The sequence below is a fragment of the Protobothrops mucrosquamatus genome, unplaced genomic scaffold (genome assembly GCF_001527695.2).
Source record: "Protobothrops mucrosquamatus isolate PMUCROS unplaced genomic scaffold, P.Mucros_1.0 scaffold827, whole genome shotgun sequence".
NCBI classification, from domain to species: domain Eukaryota; kingdom Metazoa; phylum Chordata; class Lepidosauria; order Squamata; family Viperidae; genus Protobothrops; species Protobothrops mucrosquamatus.
In genome coordinates this window covers 18,100-28,246 of record NW_015387087.1, presented here as the reverse complement: position 1 = coordinate 28,246, position 10,147 = coordinate 18,100, and positions in this window count along the sequence as shown.

The following is a 10,147-nucleotide window of genomic DNA, read 5'->3' as shown; positions in this document are numbered from 1 at the left end:
TATCTATCTATCTATCTATCTATCTATCTATCTATCATCTATCAATTTTGATTTCTAGCCTTCAGTACCACCCAATTATCTTCAGACACATCTCTTCATTCCTTTGTGCTGCCTATTGCCATATTACTTTGGTCCAACCATCTTCCAGTGTGTTTTGATGCCATTAGTCCACTGGTCTATTACTTGAAGGAAATGAGGTACCACTCTATTATATAAATGAGACTCTTATCTAATTTTTTTTAAAGCACAGCAGTGCCTCATGCTTCCCAACTGCCACACTTTTTGTGACAGTGAAGACCTTGGAGATGAATGCTCAAAAGTGCATGACTTTACTAATGCATTGTGAAAATGAAGTGGAATCCTCTAAATAGAATACAGGTGTTTATCCAGGGAAATGTCAAACTTATTTAATGTTGGGCAACAGATATCCCAGAGTAAATTGACAATGGCAGGGTGGAGGAGAGATGATGCATCTTTTGTTCAGAATTCAAAGACCACAAGGAGCTATTTTTTGCTTGCAAACAAAGTCATCTGTGTTTGGTAATCAAAACATGTCTCTGGTGCCAGATTCCTTTCCAGAAGCAGTCATGCATGACCTTGCTGGCTTATAAATATTAGTTGCTTCATAGGGGGTCCTTGAAGACAGTGTCATTAGCATATGGGAGATTTGATTTGCTTTGAAAGGAACTGTCAGAAACTTCAACTCTCAGCCCAAGACATGCAAGCAAACATCTTGCATAGCAGTCTGCCTTCCATTGTAGTGTTCTGCAGTCATTTTTCTTTTTGAAGAGAGACAAATACAACTCCTTCTTTATTATTTTAAGTGGGATGAGTCAAAGATTTATGCCACGTATCTCTGCGTTTTGGTCCATAATGCAAATACCTGTAAAAGGAAGGTTTTCACACCAAACAGAGATAACTGGATGGCACCTTTCAGATATTCCCGGGAGATTTGAATGCCTACTGATGGAATTGATTTAGGGGTTTATGTTGGGACGCATAAAACAGGGTCCCGCCCAGTATTATATCTGAAATGTTCAAACTGGAAATATCATTGCATCTTCACCCCAAATAGACAGGAGGGAAGATTTGAAGGGACCTAGTTTTTTCCAGAGATGATGTTGATGCTGATGTTGAAGTTGATGCTGATTCTGATGCTTATGCTGATGTTGAGGTTGAGGTTGAGTTGAGGTTGATAGAACAGTCCAATGAGGAGTCAGTTATCTGAGCATCCCAGCCAGCAATAGCAGATCAGAGGGTGGGGATTGTTGACGAATGTGAAGTCCTAAACAGCAGTGCTTCAAGCTACCTCATCTGTTGCAAGTCTTGTTTGCTCTTTGATTGCTAAATATTTCTACCCTGCTCTTGTGTCTGAATATGAGACATTTGTGGCACATTATAACCACCTCATGATTACAAATACCCCAAAGTTTGTACAGACATTCTGAAACTCCTTTTGCATCGGGTCTCAAGATGCACTGCCTGAAGATGAAGGTGGTGTACAATTTCTTGCTACCTGCAGCCCTTCCTGTTCAACACTTATTTAAGGGAGGGAGGGAACAAGAGAGAGACGGGGGAAAAAGCTATTCAGAGGCACTACACATTTTGTCAATGTGTTCATAGGTGATATGCAAATGCATGAAGATAAAATGTGCATGGTTTGCCAACAAAGCACGCGGAATTGTAGAAGCTCTGACTTCAGAAAGGCTACCGAGGTTTACTAATGAGTTGTCACTTTTGTTGCTGTGTTGCGGAGAGGATACCTTTCGACCAAGTGGGGTGCCTCACACAAGAGAGGAACTTCATGTGAAAACCACCATTGGCAGCTAATGTCCTACCTTCATTGTTGGCAGATAATTGTATTAAAGAAAGCATATGTTACAGTAACTGGAGCAAAAACATCCAGTCTGCCCATTAATTCAGTTCTATCGTAGTATAGAAATGGACAATAGCGTGTCTTGAAAATATATGCCATATGGCTGGATTAAGTTTGATTCTGAATAGTAACAACAACAAACTGAACTTTATATATATAAAAAACCCACTTTATTTCCTAACATGAGAATAAAAATAAGAATATATGAAAGAGCACGTAATCAACAGAACAATATAAATTCTCATGGTCAGCCCAGGTAGAAATACAGTACGTTCTATCATATTTTGAACATTCAGCCAATATGTTCATCTTTACTCACCTTTGATGTTTGTAATTGACTTCCCTGCCTCTAAAACCACGGAACTCAAGCTTTTATTACTTCAGATCTATTTATAGCTTTTTAGTTACCTAGGGGGGAATGGCTATTTTTGGCAGGACATATCAGGATTTAGGCTTAGACCATCTTAATGAAATACCTTCAGCCATTACCAGTCTTTTCCCAGCACTACATAACATAAGGTCAAGTGAAAAGTCTAAGATAAAGTATCTTCATGCATTTCATTTGTAGCTTTTAATTGGAATATTCAGGGGAGAATCGTGGGAGGAGAACAAGGAGAACAGGTGATAGAGCAATCTGTTTCTGTCTCCTTTCCAAATCTAGTGTGAATTGAGAACTCTGAGATCGGAGGGGTGTTTGGTGTTGGTTATTTTCTTGCTAACATTTCATTACCCAAACTAGGTAACATTATCAGTGCTAGTCAATGTTACCTAATTCAGAGTTTTCCAGTAAGAAAGCAATCAAACTCAGAGAGCACCAAAGACCCCTCTTTTCAACCCTGAGCTATACATATTTTCCTTTATTGATATTCTGTGGTCTATATAAAAGCCATGGTAGCACAGTGGTTCAAATGCAGTATTGCACTCTAACTCACTGCTCACTGCCAGGAGTTCGATTCTGACCAGCTCAAGGTTGACTCAGCTTTCCATCCTTCCGAGGTCAGTAAAATGAGGACCCAGATTGTTGGGGGAAGCAATACGCTGACTCTGTAATCCGCTTAGAAGGGGCTGTAAAGCACTATCAAGCAGTACATAAGTCTAAGTGCTACTGCTATATAGTCTGGACCTATAGATTTAACTATAGGTGGCTCAACCATCAGAGGGCTTGAAAAATAGCTTCACCTAAGTCTTCTTCAAAAATCGATGTCATGTGTCTGATTAACGAAACACTTAAAAGGACTTTCAGGCATATTTTTCCTAAAAGCATTTATTAAGGTCACAGAGACGTCAGTACGGCATGGTGGAAATGCTTAGATCTGGATTCTTTTCCGTTGCACATACATTCCAAGCATTTTTCCCCACCCCTATTTTGGGGTCATGGTTCACATCTTCCAATTAACTTGGAAGATGTGATTTACCTCCGGTTTCTTTTTCCCGGGCTTTCCTTATTCTCCTCCCCTTTCACTGTTGCCTGATTTAACTATAAAAATACCAGACAGTTCTGCATATTGTCAAAGCAAGAATATACAGTATTTGCAGCATTGACAATCAACTCTTTGAAAATATTCTTGAGTCTTTCCCAGACTTGGTGCTTTCCAGAAAGGTTAGAATTGAATCGCTATCCGAGTCTAGTTGAGACCAGAGCAAGGGAAAGATATTCTAGGAAAAAAAGAAGACTATCCTTACATGACTTTCTCTCTGCTCTTGCCAAACCTAAAATGAGGTTGATTGGTCCCTGGTTCTGTTGCCAACATGTTGGCAGCTGATTATTGAAGTTCCGTTGACGAAAACCAAAAGTGTACTGTAAAAAGGATTGGTAGAAAATGGGTGTGCAATATTTCAGCTCATAAATCCTTAGCAATTGCCAGACAGAAAAGCATTTTTAGTGGACAGAAGAGCTATTGGGGTTTTTTTAGAAACCAATTCAGACACGAGAGTCCTCTCCAAAGGCTCAGGATGAACTGGGAAAGAGTTTTCTTTTTTGAATGAAGACAAATATATGTGTCCCAGGATTATGATGTGAGATCAAATTTGGGTCAGTTAACCGGGACCAGAGAGAGCTTTCAGACACATGCTGGAGCCCATCTTCAGGCAATTTCTTGTTTAAAAAGTTTTCTTTTTATTTATTTAATGTTTAATTCTCTCCACGCAGTCTCAGTTCAATCTCCATGTTCTCAGCATTCTCTCTTTTTTTTTTTTACTTACTTTTTTTGTCCTGTCCTACATTTCTTGATAGGTAACGGCTACTTCACATTAGCCATGGTTTTAGGCTCACTTTTGAGTTCTCTCTGAAAACGCTTGTTTTACTAATGGTTTGAATTTTTCCTTTTTTTTTTCATTTTTATTTTATTGTATTGAAGTGCACTTAAGGAGCTACGGAGCTTTTATGACTTATGGATTTCAACTCCCAGAATTCTTATTTTTTATATAAAGTTTTATTTTTTTTAACAGAATTCAATAATAATTATTCAACAAAAACGTGTTTCTGAGTATCTTATTCACTAATATAAATTAAATTCCTAATCCCTAAATCTTTTCTCTAACCACTGATAAAATAGATCCCCAGTTTGAAAATATTCTGTTTCTTCTTTGTCTTTCCACCTTAAAGTAAGTATGTCCATTTCAGCACAGTCTAATATTTTTTTTGTTTATTTCTTCTTCTGGTGGTATTTCTTTGTTTCTCCAATATTGGGCAAATATAATTCTTGCCGCGGTTATCACGTGTAGAATCAAATATGTACTTTGCTTATCAGGTTTTTCTGGCATTATATCTGGTAAAAAAAAAATTCAGGTTTATAGCCTCTGTGTTTTTGAATTTTTCTCGGTGACATAAATGAAGTGTTAACAAGTTCTCTCATGCATAAACCTCTAGACTTTCTGAGTTCAAAGGGGCCATTTTAGTCTTTCCTTTGCTAAATATCCAGCCTCAGAAAGAAAGCCCATATTGGCAGTAATGCAATGAAGGTTCTAGTCTATGCCTCCACTGAGAATGAGCAGGAATCTTGGACCATTGCTTAGATAAGAGTAGGCTGCCAGATGTTCTTCAGATGTTCAGCTGCACCTGGTCTAACATCCTGCTTGAGATGGATGGTGGATGTTGTAGGTCAACAGTGTGGGGAGAACCACATATAGTGTATCACTTACTTGGAAGCCAGAGTTATAACAGATTTTATAACACCACCACCACCCTCACTGTAAAAATAATCAACCCTATCTTTCTAATTCATGGATCCAAAATAGATTTATATGAAACATCAAGATGTTTTATATTAACAACAGTTCTGGAAATTGTAGTCCTAGCCCATATGGAACATACTAGAGTGATGATGGTGTTATCCATTCAGCTGTAAGTCCTGGAGAATAAGAATAATAATAAAGTTGGAAGGGACCTTGGAGGTCATCAAGTCCAACCCCCTGCCCAGGCAGGATCCCTACACCATTTCAGACAAACGGCTGTCCAGTCTCTTCTTAAAAACTTCCAGTGTTGAAGCATTCACCGCTTCTGGAGGCAGGTTGTTCCACTGGTTAATTGTTCTAACTGTCAGGAAGTTTCTCCTTAGTTCTAGGTTGCTTCCCTCCTTGATTAGTTTCCACCCATTGCTTCTCGTCCTGCCTTCAGGTGCTTTGGAGAATAGGTTGACTCCCTCTTCTTTGTGGCAGCCCCTGAGATATTGGAAGACTGCTATCATGTCCCCCCTCGTCCTTCTCTTTGTTAAACTAGACATACCCAATTCCAGCAACCGTTCTTTATATGTCTTAGCCTCCAGTCCCTTAATCATCTTTGTTGCTCTTCTCTGTACTGTTTCTAGAGTCTCAGCATCTTTTTTACATCGTGGTGACCAAAACTGGATGCAGTATTCCAAGTGTGGCCTTACCAAGGTATTGTAAAGTGGTATTTGGGGTTTATCTTTTAACAATTTGACAGAGACACAACTTTAAAATTTGATTTAATTCGGTTTTATCGGGGGGGAATGTATTTATGTTTTGTTTTAAATATGTTGTGCGCCGCCCTGAGTCCTGTTGGGAGAAGGGCGGCATATAAATTAAATTTATTATTATTATTATTATTATTAATACTTCACGTGATCTTGATTCTATACTCTTGGTGATTCTATGGACCAGGTCTCTCCACATCTTTTGATCTTGCACTGCTTCTTTGAGTTTTTCTATGCTCTGGCTGGTGTCAGCTTTGATGGTGTCCAGCCGCCATGTTCTTTGGTGGCCTGGCTTCCTTTCAACATACTAAAGCACTGATGTCTATCCTAGAACAAGCTATGATTTCCCAGGCTTGCCACTTATGAATATGAAGATCGGGCTATTCTAGGAGTGAGAGAAAGGGGAAACCATGTCAGCAGTTATTTTTATTCCTGTCACAGCCCCCTCAACAGTCACCCAGTGTTACTGCCTTTTCAGTTAATTATATCATTGCAATTATATTTCTGAAGCATCAGCAGAGTTTGATTTGATTTCCTGAGTAAACCCTCATCTTCCCCTTTTGCGCTAATTGAACGCCAGGCTCTTAAGAGGATTTCACCCAGGCAGCTGTACCTTAATGTCTTACAGCAGGATTTACAATTTTGTATGGATTAATCTGGATTATTGTCTACTTGATTGAAACATAACCGAGCGGAAGACAGACAAAAACAGAAGGAACCATGTCCCAGATCCTGGAGAACCAGAGTAAACATTCTGTTTAGACATCTGATGAATTAACACTGAAATGAAGCTCCAGGCAAGCGAAGAACTGTGTCATACTTCAAGAGGCACTTGGGTTTTCTAGAAGATTGACGTTTAATTCACATTGAGTGAGAAATAGGGCCACGAGGATATTTGTAGAAGAGATAGAAGTCTCTGGAAGGGGTGTATGTGTGAGAAAGTAATCACACATTGCATGTGATTGCAAGAGGTTTTTTTATATATAGATAGATAGCCAATGGAGCCACTCCAGGCTGGAGTGTTTGTGTGAAAGAGACAGGAGGGGAATGAATACTCACCAAAACAGGATGGGTTAAAACCGCACTAGATTTAGCACATCTATTTAATTTTTTAAAGAAATCTCCAAATTATCAATCCAATTAACTGATTTTTTTAAAAAAAAATATCCCTCTGACATTAAAAAGAATAGAAAGAGAGAAATGCAATGCTAGACAGTCAAAAATGATCTATGAAAATTATGACAGGCAGACTAGCTTGTCCGTGCTTGGCAGGTCTAATTAGCTTCCAAGTGCATCACAGAATTTCAGGACAGTAAACAATATTTGGAAGTTGAAACAACATCCTAGAAAGAGGGCATGAGAAAGCATTTTTATACTGCTCCCAAGAAGTCTGCATAGGCCCATCAATGATTCCAGAAGTTGAAAATATCTCAATGGAAATTCTCCCTTTTTAGAAATTCCCCACTGAAGACTTTCTGGAAAAGAATAGATGTTGACCAAAATTGCAATGGAGGAACTAGCACCGGCTTCCAGAAGGAAGTTCAGGAGTTCATGGATTCCTATCAAAAAAAGCTACTGCCGGCATCTGGATCCTCAAAAATTGTCTTGTATGTATCCTAATTTACAACCTAAGTGTTGGAGATGTGGCAATTTAGATGCAACTTATTTTCATATTTGGTGGACATCTAGGGAAGTTAAAGCATTTTGGATTAAGATATGGTGGAATACTCAAAATATTTTTAAGAAAAAGATAAAGTTTAAGCCGCAGATATTTTTGTTGGGTATTATGGAAGACTTGGATGCAAAAGAAATGGAATTGATGTTGAACTTTATAACTGCTGCAAGACTACTAGTAAGTAGCTCAATATTGGAAAACGGAACGTTTACCCACTATAGAAGAATGGTCATTTAAAGTCTCAAATTTAGCAGAAATGGCCAAGATTTCCGCTTATGTGAAGGATCACTCGCAAGAAAGATATATTTTGGTTTGGAGAAGATGGATAGATTATATTGAGCGTAAATATGGGACTAAAAAATATCATTTGGTTTTTGAGTAAATTTTAGAGTATTATGGTTGTATAAAGGTTAGAATATTTTATTTAGTATTATTTTTAATTANGGGGGTGGAAGGGTGGGAAGGGGAAGGGGGGGATTTATATTGTAAAATTTTATAAAATTTTTAATAAAAAAAAAAGCTACTGCCAAAATGTATCTTAGGAGTCATTGGGACAAACTGAGGACTTGTAAGGCTGATCTCAGCACAGGGCAGGTTATCATAGGAAAGAAGTATCCTATTTGAAACCTATTAGGTGAAGATCTAATTCTCTGGGAAAAGATCTATTCTAATATCCCTAGTTCTGATCTTATAAGTTGCTTTTGGGTGAGATGGGCAGCTATACAAATTTGATAAATTGACAAATAGCAATGTTCAGTGTTCCTTCCTCCAGCCGCCTCACAAATGTTGTTAGAAGGGGGGGAAGGCAAGATGCAAATCCTTACACCCAACAGCTGTTGAAAAATTTTGTCCAGGTTTTTTTTTTAATACTTTGCAGGGAAAAAATTATAGAACAGACACATTCTTGAACACTTGCCATGTGAACACAGACCAGATTCCAGACTAACAGGCAAAAACCTAGCCTAGATCCTGACCAGGGAAAGTTAGCAATTGTAAAATCTACAATCCCCGCAGCGCTGACAGCTGGCAACTACAAGAATCCAAAAAGCGATGGGGAAAGAGGGCGGCTTACATTCCATGTAATGATTTGAACCAACCAGCCAGTACTTTGGCTGCAAAATGTGACTTTGGTTAATTATACTACAGTCATACTGCTTAGTGAGAGGAGAATTTTGGCAGCTGCCTTCTATTCAGCACATCCCTGCAAATGTCCATTCCATAAATCATATGGTGAAGGTGCCTTCACATTGGAAGCCAAGAGGCTTAGTAAACCAAGCCAAACCAGAGTCTTCTGATCAAATCTCTTTGCCAACAAGTTGTTAGCAAGGCCGCGAAGCTTGAATATACCCCAATTCAAGTCCATTCTAAGCCATAGAAGCCCAGTGGGTGCATTTTGCCAATCCCTAATTCTCTGTACAACCTATTGACCTCATCCTATTGCTATGGATGGTGATGGAGAAAATATCATACATGATGCTTTGAATTCCTGGAGGAAAGTTCATTAATTAGGCATCACTGGCTTGGGAATAGCTTCTGGTGAATGAGTGATGCAAAGTTTTGGTTTTTCCCCAACCTGTTCCTTAGTACACAACGAACGGTTGCAAACTGGAAAATAAATTGGTTGGTAGAAGGGAAGGAGGGAACAAGAGACGTAGATCTACTCAATGCACAGTTTATCTACAATAGCAAATGGTACTATGAAAATCTTATTTTTAATCTGTTCTTCTAATGAACTTTCAGGAGTACAGGGACTGGACCTCACTAGAAGGTGCGGATCTAGACATTGGGTCATCTATAATCTATCCTTCAATAGATCCACGCCTGATTCTGAATACTTCCTAGGCTGTGGTTCTCAAGCTGTCTTCTTCATCTCCATTTGGTAGAATGAAGGCACTGCCATATACCAAAAAAAAAAGCTACATGCCTGCTTCTATGTCAGGCACAAAGAATCAGGATCATTCATATGGTGGCAGCACAGAAGATTTATTCAAGCCTACAAACAGAAATCTGGTCAACTAGAGTTCAACACTAAATTGGCATCAGATAAGGATCAATAGAATTCAGGAGAGTTTGGACTTGGACTGCTTTTGGGAATGCAATGACTCTAAGCTAATGACGTGTTTAACTCCATCCCCCAGCTTTGCCTGCTCTTCTTCTACACTAAACTGGCTGAAAGTGACTTTCCTGAGCTTCGGGCAGGATGATGTATTTTTTTCCTACCCCACTGGAAATGCTACAAGAGGTTGAAGCTGAGATCTTCTGTTAAAGAAGCCTGTTAAAGAAGCCTAAAACGTCTCTTGGCTGTTTCTATGGTTTTTTTTTTCTTGGAATAAGGGATTAATTTCCTGGAAGAGACATCCATTAAATTATCAATCATTTTAATTTTTTGATTGGAAGCTGTCCAGAGTTTGTTATTAGCTTGGCAGCTATATAAATGTTTCAAATAAATAAACAAATAAAATGAAATTATTATTATTATTATTATTATTATTTTAATTTGTATACCGCCCTTCTCCCATAGGACTCAGGGCGGTTCACAGCATATTAAAAACAAATAATAAACACAAAATACAAAAAATTACAAAATACAAAAATACAGAAAATAAACCCCGATAAAAGCCGAATTAAAACCAAATATTACAAGCTGTGTTTCCAATTAAAATA